Below are 16470 nucleotides of genomic sequence, written 5' to 3'. Positions count from 1 at the left end.
CTCCTCTCAGCAGTAGCGTGCAAAACTTGAAGCAGTCTAGCAGGAGGTGCACCGGCATGCGTGGCAGCCTGCGCCTGCATGCATTCGTTTCCCGCCCAAGGACTGGCGCAGCGGCTGCATCCTTGTGACAGCCCCGCCCACGGAATGCCCGCCCATGCCCCCGTCATGCCCCACCCAGCCCCATTGGCACTACGCCACAGTTTGAATCCCACCACCATGGGAACCTGTTACTAAAATTTTTGGATTCCATCACTGATTAGCTGCCTTAGTGTCCCTTGTGAAGTCAGAAAGGCGGGATAAATTTTTGTACAATAAGCAAAACAAAAATTAGTGATGATGATTATGATAATAACTTATAATCCTTTTCCCCTAGGATTTGCGGCCGATCACATACATAATAAAGCTATTCAGTTGATCAGCAAGCAAATTACAAACTATGATACAAAGCATTGGAATCTAACAACAAAGATTCCCGATGAAATGGAATAACAGAGTGGGGATGGGTCGATTATAGGGATAAAAAAAGATTTAGTCATTCTGTGAACAGAATAAGAAATATGATAAAACAATTCTGTCTAACAGCCACAACTCTTAATGAAACAAAATAAGGGAGGGGAGCTGCAACGAAGGAGGTGGAAAAGCAACACGAGCAACCAAGATGACGAAATTATCGATGTAGGTCGAATTAATCCCTTTTATAAGACAATTCAATCTAACAGCCAAGATCCTTCATCAAACAAAATGCAACAGGGTTGGGACAGTAAGCATTGTTGTCTGTGGCAACAGAAGGATCATAAGAGCTTACGAAGGTACCCTTTCCCCAGGTTAAGAACAAGAGGGATTCCAACCCCAATAGGGTCTGGGGAGGAAGGGCTGGGTGGGCAGGCTTGGGGGGAGGGGAAGAGGGAGGAGTCAAGGACAATTTTCCACCCCCACTGGCATGCGCCTGGTGCACGATGCACTCCCAGCCCCTTATAGCTACGCCTCTGGTTTTGGGGGCAAGGTGGATTATGAACATGCTCAGGAGCAGAGTAGAACTGCAGTGCTGAGGTCTCTCTGTGCCTTGCCTGGGTTCATTGCATCCCATGTGCAAAGCCCATGCTTTTATGCTTCAACATCTGATTATTGCAATCATGGCCCAATCCCCTCCCGGGAATGAATGGAAGAAGAAGAAGAAGAAGAAGAAGAAGAAGAAGAAGAAGAAGAAGAAGAAGAAGAAGAAGAAGAAGAAGAAGAAGAAGAAGAGGAGGAGGAGTAGTAGTTTGGATTTATATCCCTCTATTCTCTCCTGCAGGAGACTCAAAGGGGCTTACAATCTCCTTGCCCTTCCCCCCTCACAACAAACACCCTGTGAGGTAGGTGGGGCTGAGAGAGCTCCGAGAAGCTGTGACTCGCCCAAGGTCACCCAGCTGGTGTGCGTGGGAGTGCACAGGCTAATCTGAATTCCCAGATAAGCCTCCACAGCTCAGGCGGCAGAGCTGGGAATCAAACCTGGTTCCTCCAGATTAGATACACGAGCTCTTAACCTCCTACCCCACTGCTGCTCCAAGAGATTGTATTGGTTTTGGGTCACCATCTGTTGTTTTATCTACTGTTTAACTGGTTGTCTTGATTGTTAGCAGAGCTGTGTGGCGTAGTGGTGAAGTGCTTGCACTGCCACTCACACGGTCAAGAGTTCGAGCCCCCTGTGGGTCAGATGTCCTGGCAGCTGGCTCATGGTCAACTCAGCCATCCATCCATTTCTTGGTTGTTAAATGAATACCTAGCTCATAGCTAGGGGGTAAAGAATAGCCAGGGAAAGCAATGGCAAACTACCCCTACTGCTTATAAAATCACTGTTCGCAGTGGTATCCCAGGGTCAGATACGACTGAAGGGGAAACTTTACTTTACTTCATTGTTATGTTTCAACTTTATATATTGATATTTATTAGGGTTTTATACAGAGGTGGGATCCAGCAGGTTCTCACAGGTTCCCGAGAGTAGGTTACTAATTATCTGTGTGTGCGGAGAGGGGGTTACTAATTGGTGATTTTGCCACGTGATTTTTGCCTGAGTTACGCCCCTCCTCCCAGCAGTAGCGTGCAGAACTTGAAGCAGTCTAGCAGGAGGTGCACCGGCGTGCATGGCAGTCTGCACCTGCGTGCATTAGTTTTCCGCCCAAGGACCGGCGCAGCGGCTGCGTCCTTGTCACAGCCCCGCCCAGGAATGCCCCGCCCCGGAATTCCCGGCCACGCTCCCGTCATGCCCCGCCCAGCCCCATTGGCGCTCCGCCACAGTTTGAATCCCACCACCATGGGAACCTGTTACTAAAATTTTTGGATCCCACCACTGGTTTTATAGTGTTTTATGGTAATTTGTTTTGTACAATGCCCAGTGCCCTTCGGAGGTGGGCAGTACATCAATCAATCAATCAATCAATCAATCAATCAATCAATCAATCAATCAATCAATCAATCAATCAATCAATCAATCAATCAATCAATCAATCATGTGCAAACCTGTGAGTGTCTCAGCTCTTGCCGCACCATCTTCTTCTTTCAGGGTACTCCACTTTGTTTCCCTCATCTCATCATGCCAATTGGCCATGGTGGCAGGGGCTGATGGGAATTGTAGTTCATAACATCTGGAGTGCCAAAGGTTCGCCACCATGGTCCTAGGCACACAATTCTTCAGTAGTGGGGAAGCTGTATCCCCCCCCCCCCCCAATCATTAGCGATGCTTTACTGACCCAGGAAATAGCTGGGCTGGAACAGAGGGTAGAAACAGCTGGCCGCATTATGGCCCTTGGAGATCTCTCCGTGAGTTACGATGTGCTTCCCTGATATTTGAGATCCCCCCAGCTCCCTGGAACAACTTGGGGAGATGCCAGTTTTATAGCTGAAATGTATGGTGTGGAGCCAAAACAGAGGGGCGGCACTCGGGGCAGGAGAGGTCAAGTCAGGCAGTTTGGGAACGGGAGGGGGTGCGGGGTGCCCTGCAGGACTGTGGTTCTTATTCGTGAGGACGGATCAGCTCCTTTGTTTCGTGCCTTGCCCTCCTCTGGCGAAACCGCAGTGCTGCCTTTGCCTCCAAACAACCCTGCAAGGTAGGCAAGGCCGAGACAAAGAGAGAGAGAGAGTGTCGTGTGCCAAAGGTTGTCAAGCAGTCCTTAGACAAAGAGAGAGCAGCAGTGGCGTAGGAGGTTAAGAGCTCGTGTATCAAATCTGGAGGAACCGGGTTTGATTCCCAGCTCTGCCGCCTGAGCTGTGGAGGCTTATCTGGGGAATGCAGATTAGCCTGTGCACTCCCACACATGCCAACTGGGTGACCTTGGGCTAGTCACAGCTTCTCAGAGCTCTCCCAGCCCCACCTACCTCACAGGGTGTTCGTTGTGAGGGGGGAAGGGCAAGGAGACTGTCAGCCCCTTTGAGTCTCCTGCAGGAGAGAAAGGGGGGATATAAATCCAAACTCTTCTTCTTCTTCTTCTTCTTAGACTTGAGTGGGATTTTCCTCTGCCCCCTGGCATCTTGAACTCGGATCTTCCAAATCCATGTCCGACACTGTAAGCACTAGACCACATTTTGAGGCTGGACACAAATATGATAGGACTTCCAGGGATCGGGAGGCGTCTCTTGTGTGTTGAGGCCCACCTCACATCTCTGGGCATGCTTGCCCAAAACCTGCACCCTGCGACCGCGTTACTGCTGCCAAGCTGTGTCTGGGCACCGCTGTTATTTTACGCCATCATTCTCTCTTCTGCCAGCTCCCTTCTGGGATCCCGGCGATGTTCTCCGCTCCTGACATGCGATCTTGGCCTCCTCTCGGCATCGTCCTTCGCCCCCCCTCGTGCGCCAAGGCTTTGATCCCTGCCCATACATCTCTGCCCTTCCCAGGGGCACGGAGCCAGAAGGGCTGCTCAGCCCGGTGGTGTTTTAATGAGCTGCTCAAATCACCCTGACAGCTGCAGGCTGGGAAGCTATAGCTAGCCGGCCCATCCATCAGCCGGGCCAGGCGGATGCGAAGGGGACCCAGGCACAGCTGGCATCCGTTCACAATACCCTTCATCGCTACGCTTGGAGGATTTAGGGGCACTGGTCTCCTCTAAGACCCAGACAGGAAGCCCAGGAGATGGAATCGGAAGGAGGGGAGGGGGAAGAAAACCCCGTGGCACAAATCTCACCTGAAGCGGTCCTCTACGGAGGCAGGGCCCTGGTTTGTCCAGCTGGTGCTGCCAACCTCTAGGTGGGGCCAAGATCTCTGCTCCTCCCTGAACAGGACCGGCTTTAAACTGGTCAGTGGGCTTCACCTGGCCGGGTATGCCTTTGAAGTGCAGACTTGACCCTCCGAAGTCCACATGGATTTGAGAGGTGGCCTGTGCAGTTCAATGCGAGACATAAGAACATAAGAAGAACATAAGAACATAAGAACTAGCCTGCTGGATCAGACCAGAGTCCATCTAGTCCAGCACTCTGCTACTCGCAGTGGCCCACCAGGTGCCTTTGGGGGCTCACTTGCAGGACGTGAAAGCAATGGCCTTCTGCTGCTGCTGCTCCCGAGCACCTGGTCTGCTAAGGCATTTGCAATCTGAGATCAAGGAGGATCAAGATGGGTAGCCATAGATCGACTTCTCCTGCATAAATATGTCCAAGCCCCTTTTAAAGCTATCCAGGTTAGTGGCCATCACCACCTCCTGTGGCAGCATATTCCAAACACCAATCACACCTGGTGAGGATGCAGGTGAGGGGAGGGGTTTTCAGTGCTTGCCCTGGGCACTGGTTTCCATGGATACCCCCCTGTTAGCAAATGTTCTGCACCACCATGAGGGGGCTTTTGGAGAGAAGCCATGCATCTTAGCCTGTGCTATGTGCAGAGAGGCATTTTCCAGTGTCGTGGGGGACAGATTTTGCCACAACACATGGTGTCCCTGAACGCATTCCTTCCTTCCTTCCTTCCTTCCTTCCTTCCTTCCTTCCTTCCTTCCTTCCTTCCTTCCTTCCTTCCTTCCTTCCTTCCTTCCTTCCTTCCTTCCTTCCTTCCTTCCTTCCTTCCTTCCTTCCTTCCTTTTAACCCTTCCCTTCCTTCCTTCCTTCCTTCCTTCCTTCCTTCCTTCCTTCCTTCCTTCAGCGCTTCCTTCCCGCATTGAGGGATTTTCCTTGTATACTGCTGCAGGGTCAAAAAAAGGGCCTATTAATATTTACACTGACCCCTCGCGTCCCTGAGACATAAGCTGTTTCCAGCTCTTACCCTCTAAAAGCGCGGCTCGCTACAGAGGCACTGCACACACAAGAGACAATAACTAGACATAAGAGCAGTTTTTCCCGAATACCACCATCACTCTATTAAACAAATATGAATTCCCTCGATAATGCATCTGAAACTGTTTATTATATATATTTATTATATAATTACTGCACTACTTTTTCATCCATTCCTATTACACCATCTCCTCCCAATTACTTGACAATGTATGACTATAGCCTGTGCTGGACATTTCATTTTTTATTTTATGGATTTTACATTTTATGTTTTTTTATTACTATTGATTTGTTTCCCTGAGTTGCTTACTGAAAGACCTATATGACCAATCCATTAGAGAGGTGCTGTACCTTATGATTCTTGACAAATGTATTTTCTTTTATGTACACTGAGAGCATATGCACCGGAGACAAATTCCTTGTGTGTCCAATCACACTTGGCCAATAAAGATTCTATTCTATTCTATTCTATTCTATTCTATTCTTTTCATCATAGGTTTGAACAGTAGCCCACTTATATGGGAAAAAGTGAAGCGTATATTCAGGGACATTGTTCAGGTGACACGGCAGCAGGGTGTGTGTGTGAGAGAGAGTGTAAACCTACTCTTTGCATATTTCACACTCAGCTTTTGGGGGAGAGAGGATGCAGGACACACTGTTTTAGAGCTTTAAATGAAAATTGCAGTCCGTTTCTTTTCCCACATAATGGAAACTACAGAGAGCTGAGCCCACCTCTATTTGCCTAGCCACGCCCCTTCACCCGTCTTGCCTTACCCCTGGAGTACATTTGTGAGTCCAAAGTGTTTTTTCGCTGACTTTGTTTGTTCTCCTGTTCTTGCCTCAGTGAGTGTCTGGGATAGATTGCTGCAGCCCATGGCCCAGGGATCCGCCCTTGAAGACTGTTCAGTTGAACCACGACCTCTGGCTTATCCTTTTCGATGCCATCAGCGGAGGCATCCCTTTCCACAGCAATCACGCCGCCCCAGACGTCCCAAAGCTGATGCTCAGGTTTGCAAAATGGTGGAGGGGGTGGGGAGTTCAGGCAGGCAGGGCCCCAAAGCCTGGTTTTCCTGTTCTCTCGTCTTGACCTCATCCCCTGCCCCCCCCCCAATCTCATCTCTGTCAACAGCTCTGGAATCTCAATTCGAGGCCTGGCTCAATGCCAGCTTCTCTCTGGGAGACAGACAATGGCCCTACAGATCTCTGCAGGCAGCCTTTTGAACTCAGGTGAGGGTGCTGCACCTCAAGAGGTTCCTCTCTCTCTCTCTCTCTCTCTCTCCCCTGATTCTGCAGGTGCTGGACCCCTGCCCAGTCCACACAGGCTTTCTCCCCTCCCCCTCCCCCAGACCGGCGCATCAGCCCTTCTGAAAGAGGCTTCGCTTTGTCTAGGGACGACGGGAAGGCAAACCTGTGTTGTGACCAAGGAATGACCCTAAGCCCAGGGTACAGAGAGACGCAGCTGCCCGAGTCTTATTGCAGGGACCCCGCCACATCCTGGAGGGAGTCGGAAGTAACAGACTCCCCGCGGGCTCTCGGCCGAGATGAGCCACACGCACACCCTGTGGAATTCCTCCGCTCTCCTGGCCTTTTCCATCGGGGCCGAGGGGAACAGAGATACTTGTCTGATCTCCGGGCGAACAAGGGATTCACAGTGCAGCGGTCCGCCAGCCGAGTGACAGATCCCCCCCATCTTTTTTATGAAGCCTGGCGACGGGCCCCGGGCAAAGAATGTCGGGATTATTCATTGTGAAATATGCAAAGCATCAGCCTCGGGCGGAGAAGGGCAGGCAGACAATGCCAACCTGTTCAAGGGCACCAATTCCCCGAAATGAGCCGCAAGCAACAACCCCCGCGGGGCAAGTGGGGGGGAGGGGTAGTTGCATAACCAGCTGCAAAAACTCTGACTTCGCCAACTAGCATTTGACCCGTCAACATTCTGGCCCCTGCCCCAAAGCACTGCTCCCAACAGGTGAAGTGTGGCTGGTGTCCAGTAAACATCAGCCAACAGAGGTAATTGATGTCCATTTAAGCAAGCCTTGTCTCGCCATCACTACCCACTAAGGGCATGTCCTTTGCTATTAAGTTAAACACAGGCCTGGCAGGAAGGCTCTTACACTCACCTTGGGTGAAAGCAGAGGAGTACGGCCTATAGGGACATGGGGTCACTCATGTCCCGGGGCACACAGCTTTTGATCATGTGGGGGAGTGCCGGGTGCCCCCTCCCCATGTCCAAACAGTGAGCGCCCCAGCCGCTCACCACACACCACCAAGCCCCGCCCTCTTCCTCCCTGAAGGCCGGCTCAGGAGCCAGCCTGCAGGGAGGCGGAAAGGAATGGGGCTCGGTGGCCGCCCATTGCCGCCGAGTTCCGCCCCCGGCCTCCATGTAGGCTGGCTTTTGGACAAAAGCCGGCCTGCACGGAGGCCAGGAGAACATGGCTTGGGGCGTGGCCCCACCCTGAGCCCCGCCTTGCACGGAGGTCAGGAGGAGTTGTCTCCGAGCGCCATTTTCCCCTGATATGCCTCTCTGTGAAAGCGTCCATTAAAGGTAAAGGTCGTCCCCCCGTGCAAGCATCGCGTCGTGATGTTTACCCGGCAGACTACATTTATGGGGTGGTTTGCCATCACCTTTCCACTTTACCCCTCGGTGAGCTGGGTACTCTATCGAGGCCCTGTAATTCTGCACCGAAAACATCAGATTCTGCGTCCTCAAAGGCACAATGAACTTATCAAGGTGGGAGTATTCACCTGAGTGTCCTTAATTTGCACAGTTTACGTAGTGGCGTATCTGGTTTGGAGGGGTGGGGTAGAAACTGGACTGTACAGATCAGTGTTTTCTATAAGGGGTTTGAGAGAGGAAAGGTCAGGACTCTCGTGAAAGAAAACTGGGAGAGGTGAGGTGAGGCGGCACAGGTAGAATGACCTGGAATCCCACGTAAAAAGAATGATACAGAGTCCTGGAAGATGATCTCTTAGTGCAGTGGTGGCGAACGTATGGCACTCCAGATGTTCATGAACTACAATTCCCAACAGCCCCTGCCAGCATGGCAGGGACTGATGGGAATTGTAGTCCATGAATTGTAGTCCATGAATTGTAGTCCAATTGGCCATGCTGGCAGGGACTGATGGGAATTGTAGTCCATGAACATCTGGAGTGCCATAGGTTCGCCTCTACTGTCTTAGGGGCTTCTAAAAGTGACAGCTAAAATGAGCCTCGCTGTTCAGATGCAGTATATCTCCAAATACCGAAAGTGGCAGTCAATGGGGGAAGATGTGGACCTGAAGAAGAAGAGTTTGGATTTATACCCCACCTATCTCTTGTGTAAGGAGATTCAAGGTGGCTTACAAGCTCCTTTCCCTTCCTCTCCCCACTACAGACACCTTGTGAGGCAGGTGGAGCTGAGAGAGTTCTGAGAGAACTGTGACTGGCAGTTCACCCAAGTTCACCCAGCAGGTTTCATGTGGAAGAGGGAGGAAATTGAACGCTGTTTGCCACGTTAGAGTCCACTCCTCACGTGGAGGAGTGGGGGATCGAATCCGGCTCTCCAGATTAGAGTCGGCCACTTTTAACCCCCACGCCACCCTGGCATCTTGCCCTCCTCGCATGGCCATTAGCGGGCAAGCGCATTTTCTGAGCAGTTCCTACAAGTGTTGTGTCTATAAAGGAAGCCACGGCCCTCGGTTTGCAAGACCTGAACAAAGCTGCTAATGATGAGTCATTTGGGGGGACATTGATTTAAAGCACTTCACACACACACACAAAAGACAGCATCTTGCAATCGGTCAGTTATGGGGGAAGGGTATCAGTGGGGTGGTGACCCCACCGCTCAAACACTCTTGTTAATCTCCTCTGCTCTCACAGTGGAGAAACAAACAGCTTCGTCTGCAGAGGTTTTGAGCTCAGAAGAAGAGACCTCTTTCTCTCCACCCGACATTCTCAGCATTCCCCATTTTTACTGGCATTCCGGAGACCGCTGACCCAGGGCTTTCTGACCCGAATCCCCACAGCCAGGGAAGGACGAAGGAGCTAGGTATGCTGGGTAATCTCAGCCTGGAGAGGAAGTAATCTGAGAGCCAACTTCCAGTCTTTGAAGACCTGTCACAAAAGAGGATGGAAAAGACTTGGGTGCTGCTGCTGCCCCAGAAGGTCGGACCGGAACCAACAATTTGAAATTAAATCAAAAGATTTCATTTTAATTAGATTTAATTAGATTTAATTAAATCAAAAGGTTTAACGCAGCGTGTAACAGACTTCCCTCTCTGATACACCTCTGAAGATCCCAGCCCCAGATGCAGGCGAAACGTGAGGAACAAGATCCACCAGACCACGGCCACGCAGCCCGGAAAACCCACCAGAACAAGTTAAATCAAAAGAGTTTCAGGCTAACATTAGGATGAACTTCTGGACAGTTATAGCAATTCCTCAGTGGAACGGGCTTCTTCCGGAGGTGGCGGGCTCTCCTTTGGAGATTTTGGAGGAGGAAGAGGAGGAGGAGGAGGAAAAGAGGCTACTACGCTACTGACCCCTGGGCACAATCTGGAAATCTCTGCAACCATGATGACGTGTTAGTGTGTTTGTTTAATTATATCCCCTTTTCTCCTTGATCAGGACATTGTTCACCCTTCCTCCATTTCCTTACAGCACCAGCCTCATGAGGTGGGCCAGGCAGAGAGTTGGTGATGGGTCCTGGGGCACCCAGAAGGGAATAACGCAAGGAAGTCCATCCTCCAAAGTAGCCATTTCCTCCAGATCTGGTGTCTGAAGGGTTTGTCTGAAGACATCTACTCTCAAAGGAGTGGTGGGGCAGAACTGGCACCAAAAGGCCTACACGGGTCGAAGGGTTCAGATCCTTGACAACTCCGGGGTCACACTGTCTGTGGTTGTCACTGCCAGCATAATGGTGGGTCAAAGGGAACCACACGGGAGAGCGTGGGTCCCGTAGGCCAAGTCTGAACTCTGGTACATTTTACGACAGCTCCTTTCGACAGCCTGAGAAATTGACTGACACCCAAGTAAATCTGGTAAGGACCACAGCCTGAGTCATGTTATGTCGTCACATGTCACAGGCAAGGTTGCCAACCTCCAGGGGCTGGCTGTAGATTTCCCAGGATGACAACTGAACTCTAGGGGGCTTTCCCCACTACCGAAGGGAGCTAAGGTCGACTCGGTTCCCTTCAGTGGAGGGTGATTCCAGGCTGTCCCCACAGCAACTGAGTTGGCCCCCTGGAACCGAGCGAAGTGGGAGGGATCATCTTGGCGCCTGTTTCGCTCCTCGATTGTGATTGGTGCTTGTGTTACGGCAGGAAACGGGAGCGTTTTTTAAACAGTTTTTACAGTTTACAGTTACATGCGCTTTCTGCCTGCCACAACCCTCCCATTCTGCGCATGCCACAAAAGCGGCTCGTGATTGGTTGAATGGAAGAGGTGTCGTTTTGATGCTTCCCCACTTCGAAGCTTTGAAGTATCAACCTTGTTCCAGCAGAAAAGTGTAGTTCATAACTGCGACTTCTGAGGGGTGGGTGGGGAACTGAGACAAAACAATGTTGAGCTCGGTGGCAGTGGGGATTCACTGAGGCGAACCTAGGTAGAAACCAGTTCAACTCTGTCAGTGGGGAAAGCCCCCTGGTAACAGAGATCAGTTTCCCTGGAGAAAATGGCCACTTGGGAAGCTGGACTCTCTGGCAGAGGCGTATCTTGGGAAAATGTAGCCAGTGCAAAATCTGAGTCCCCTCCCCTCCTTGTGGGTGGCTGTCCTCCCCCACCACAACCAAACAACATTTCTTGCACCAGGTCTTGAAGTCAGTGTATGGACCCGGGGGGAAGGAGAAGGGCTGTGAGGGCGATTTTCCTCCCCCCACGTGACTAAATGGCTGTAGCCTGAAGACCTCATATGTCCCCCTAGGCCAGGGGTAGGAAACCTGCGGCTCGAGAGCCACATGCGGCTCTTCTGCCCTTGCACTATGGCTCCACGAGCCGAGCCACCGGCCCCATCCTTGCCCGCCCTGTAGGCAGCAGGGCAGGCGCATCCATGCGCTTCTCAGAATGAGCGGAGTAAAAGGTAAAAAATATATATATATAGTGTTATCTTTATCTTAAATGTCAAAAATTATTTGCGGCTCCAAGTGTTTTCTTTTCCCGTGGAAAACGGGTCCAAATGGCTCTTTGAGTGTTAAAGGTTCCCTACCCCTGCCCTAGGCAGTACGCCTCTGCTGACTCTGGCATTATATTCTCCCTTCCTCAAACTCCATCTTCCTCTGGCTCCACCCCCCAAATCTCCAGTTATTTTCCAAACTGGAACCAGTAACTCTAGTCAGAGGGGAGAGGTTGATTTTGTGTCCTCTCAAATTCCAAACAATTCCCAAAGGGACTGAATTCAAGACTCGCCGTCTCTCTTTCAAATCACTGTCTCCTCCCCTTGGCTGGCACCCTCTGCCCGCACCCGCAATCCCAGTGCCCCAGCCATTCCAGCACAGACGGCTGCCCAGCTGGTACGGAACAAAACCTCCTCAGCTGGTGCGTGATTTGCGGTGGCGCCTGCGACCCTCTCGTGAATTAGCCGACCATCTGTTGAATAGCTGGCGGGGCTGCTCCACACCAGATGGGGCTCCACAAACGGCACAATGTTCAACACGGTCACTTCTCACCCCTGGCGCTCTGCCACTGCCCTCCCAGTTTCTTTCCCTGGGCTCTCAGCCTGGCATCGCCCCTAGGAAAGAGTAGCCGTATGCTTTCCTTTAAAACCTGGGAGGCCTTGATGGAATGCCCAGCAAGGCACTGTTGACAATGACACGGGGCGCAGCAGTGGCGTAGTGGCTAAGAGCAGTGGCTAAGAGCAGGTGCATTCTGATCTGGAGGAACCGGGTTTGATCCCCAGCTCTGCCACTTGAGTTGTGGAGGCTTATTTGGGGAATTCAGATTAGCCTGTACACTCCCACACACGCCAGCTGGGTGACCTTGGGGTAGTCACAGTTTCACGGAGCTCTCTCAGCCCCACCCACCTCACAGGGTGTTTGTTGTGAGGGGGCAAGGGCAAGGAGATTGTAAGCCCCTTTGAGTCTCCTACAGGAGAGAAAGGGGGGATATAATTCCAAACTCCTCCACCTCCTCCTCCTCCTCCTCCTCCTCCTCCTCCTCCTCCTCCTCCTCCTCCTCCTTCTTCTTCTTCTTCTTCTTCTTCTTCTTCTTCTTCTTCTTCTTCTTCTTCTTCTTCTTCGTTTCAACCAGCCTGGCTTCTCCAATGCCCGGGATTCTATTTATTTATCAAATATAAATATAATTTTTAAAAGGGAAGGAACTTGGCATTCGGCAAACCAAATGCACGTGTCTCCTACGGGTGGAGGAATCCCGTGTGTCAGATCCAAGCTTGAAGAAGCAACACAACTCAAATATTCTGTCCCGTGGATATGAGATAGAAGCATAACCTACTTCACAGGGTTGTTGTGAAGGTCAAAAGAAAGAGAGGAGACAACGGAGTCTCCTTCTTTGGAGGTTTTTTCAGAGAGGCTGGATGGCCATCTGTTGGGGGTGCTTTGATTGTGTGTTCCTGCACGGTAGGGGGTTGGACTGGATGGCCCTTGGGGGTCTCTTCCAACTCTATGGTTCTAAGATCTGGCAGTGATTTCATGTAACAGCAATAGTGATTGGGTGGCCTCCTTCATCCTCGCCTCAGAGTCTACCTTAGTCTCCAACCCCCTTTTGAGAAAATTCCTGGCCCTTAGCCTGCATCACCAGACCCTTGCGCAAGTCTCTTGTCTGAGTCACCTGGCCTCGACCCGAGTCTCAAGTGCTCAGATAATGTCAACAGCACGTTCCCGTTTTCATGTGACACACATCAGAAGGTATGGGGCCGCTTTGCCCACAGTGTAGCCGATGGTTATCAAACATCAAACACTTATCTCCGTGCAGTGCGGGGGAGTATTTACCCATTCCAAACTCGGGCAAAGCAATACTTGGGAGGAACAGAACATCTCAAGAGTGTCTGTGAGCTAATGCTTCTTAAGGGCTGGCCGAGAGCCCGGGAGGGCTGAATCTATCGAGGCAATCGGGCCAAGCCCAGCTTGACCCACACTGACACCGTCGCTCAGTTTTTTACGGGACCCACACCCTATCCCAGCTGCCCAGCCATTTGTCAGGGGACTGATAAATCCAGTAAAACGCAGGCCAGAACTCATTGCCCAAGAAATGAGTGGATGATTCCAGAAAGTGGACATTTTTTCCGCGTGAAGTCACGGCCTGGACAACCTGCTTATCATGCAGTATTTTCACCGGATCATCTAAGACGTGGTGAATAGTGAAGGTCCTCTGTAGGAAATGGGCAGCTTTGCTTGGGGTTTTCTTTTTTAGGAAAAGGACCCTTCAAGGTTTAGAAGAATAAGAATAAGAAGAATTTGGATTTATATCCCCCCTTTCTCTCCTGCAGGAGACTCAAAGGGGCTTACAATCTCCTTGCCCTTCCCCCCTCACAACAAACACCCTGTGAGGTAGGTGGGACTGAGAGAGCTCCGAGAAGCTGTGACTAGCCCAAGGTCACCCAGCTGGTGTGTGTAGGAGTGTACAGGCTAATCTGAATTCCCCAGATAAGCCTCCACAGCTCAGGCGGCAGAGTGGGGAATCAAACCCGGTTCCTCCAGATTAGATATACGAGCTCTTAACCTCCTACGCCACTGCTGCTCCTTTACCTCCCAGTTAGATGAAAAACTTACTAAAACTCAAAACTATGTTCTTTCAATGTATGGCAGCAGCGGCTAGGTTAATCTGGGCCAAACATTGGGAAACAAATGAATCGCCTTCTAAAACAGAATGGCAAATAAAAATATTTGAATTGGCTAAGTTAGCCTAAATATTTGATTCAACCAATTACAAAGGAGAACAAGATTCACAACAACACTGGAAAAATTGGTTTGATTATATTCAAAAACTATTATAATAAAGCTTTAGATTTTGATACCCTAGTAAATTATTTATTTGAAGTTTCTCTTGTAATAACTGTTGAGATATTTGGAAGTCAGTCAAACTATAATTTTCTTTCCTTTTTCTTACCGTATTATATATTTTTTTGGTTTAAAAAAAAGAATATTGTTAATGAACATAATATGTATGGGTTTCTTTCTTCTTCTTTTCTTTTGGTTTCTCTATGTTTTTTTAATTGTTATATTTAACTTTATGCTTACCTAATAACAATAATAATAATAAAAGATTTCCCTCTCTGATCATGCAGAAGCATACATTGTGAAGCAAGCAAGGGGGGGATTCCTTGTGTGGTATTTGCGTAGATATCTGGCTTCTTAACCCTTCCTCTGTCTGTGAGTCCTTATATACTCAGTTCTCCCTATGTATTCAAAAGTTTTCATAGCAGGAATCAAGGGGTCGTGGGTTTTCCGGGCTGCGTGGCTGTGGTCTGGTCATTTTTCTCCTAACGTTTCACCTGCATCTATGGCTGGCATCTTCAAAGACATGTCACGGTAAGAGGGAAACACATCGTACTGGGACACGCCTCGGTCTATTTGTATGGTCCTGTATCTTTATGAATGCATGAACTTGTTGCGATGCTTCTATAAGCCTGGAAATTGCACTTTTCATCCATTTCTTGAGGTCCTGTTTGTGATCTATTTAGAACATAAGAACATATGAACTAGCCTGCTGGATCAGACCAGAGTCCATCTACTCCAGCTCTCTGCTACTCGCAGTGGCCCACCAGATGCCTTTGGGAGCTTACATGCAGGATGTGAAAGCAATGGCCTTCTGCTGCTGCTGCACCTGAGCACCTGGTCTGCTAAGGCATTTGCAATCTCAGATCAAGCAGGATCAAGATTGGTACCAGAGATCGACTTCTCCTCCATAAATCTGTCCAAGCCCTTTTTAAAGCTATCCAGGTTAGTGGCCATCATCACCTCCTGTGGCAGCATATTCCAAACACCAATCACACGTTGCGTGAAGAAGTGTTTCCTTTTATTAGTCCTAATTCTTCCCCCCAGCATTTTCAATGAATGCCCCCTGGTTCTAGTATTGTGAGAAAGAGAGAAAAATTTCTCTCTGTCCACATTTTCTACCCCATGCATAATTTTATAGACTTCAATCATATCCCCCCTCAGCCATCTCCTCTCCAAACTAAAGAGTCCCAAACGCTGCAGCCTCTCCTCACAAGGAAGGTGCTCCAATCCCTCAATCATCCTCGCTGCCCTTCTCTGCACTTTTTCTATCTCTTCGATATCCTTTTTGAGATGTGGCGACCAGAACTGAACACAGTACTCCAAGTGCGGTCGCGCCACGGCTTTATATAAGGGCGTGACAATCCTTGCAGTTTTATTATCAACTCCTTTCCTAATGATCCCCAGCATAGAGTTTGCCTTTTTTACGGACTTATGTTAGGTCTCGTACCTAGAAGCAATAAACAGATCCTGAGTGGTTGATCAGCAGCGTTTATTGATTGACACCCAAGCACTCTGCTTGGCAAAGCTAGTTCTGGGGAACCTGGGTTTTGCTACCTGTTTTATTACATTGTTGATCCCCCCTTCCTTTTCCCAAGGAACATGAGACAGAATGTTTGTATCAGAGGCGCCCCAAGGTCGGCGATAGAGATAAAGCCACCTGGCATCCTACCCCCACAGGACAGCGGAAACAACCCTGTTTCTCATGGGACTAAAGTGTCAGGGGAAAGCCTAGTTATCTACATGGCGTGTGAAGCCATAAAGGAAAGATCAAGGAAAGAATGTCCCAAAATAGCAGCAATAACATATAGCAGTCTGGTTACATATATCTTGTAGTGAGGTAGTTACATATATCTTGTAGCAGTTACATTGAGTTAGGAGTGCATCTCAATCACTAGATTCAATCCCCCTGACAATTTCAATGTATAATACTTGAATCGCCATGATTTGCACTGCAGATATGTATATGGAAGCATTTTGTTCATATTAAATACATGCCTGTCAGTACACGCACGTTACACCATCATTTATAGCCACGGTATTGTGGTTTGGGTTTTTTTGCCCTTGATATATTGGTTCTCTGTTCCACTATACTTCCATTTTTGTTGTTCTGTATGTCTCTGAAGATGCCAGCTATAGGTAGGGGCAAAACATGAGGAGCAAAACCTACCAGACCATGGCCACACAGCCTGGAAAACCCACAATACCCAGCAGTGGCGTAGGAGGTTAAGAGCTCGTGTATCTAATCTGGAGGAACCGGGTTTGATTCCCAGCTCTGCCACCTGAGCTGTGGAGGCTTCTCTGGGGAAT

This window comes from Sphaerodactylus townsendi, linkage group LG08, assembly GCF_021028975.2.
Source record: "Sphaerodactylus townsendi isolate TG3544 linkage group LG08, MPM_Stown_v2.3, whole genome shotgun sequence".
Classification (NCBI taxonomy): Eukaryota; Metazoa; Chordata; class Lepidosauria; order Squamata; family Sphaerodactylidae; genus Sphaerodactylus; species Sphaerodactylus townsendi.
This window is presented reverse-complemented; position numbering follows the sequence as displayed.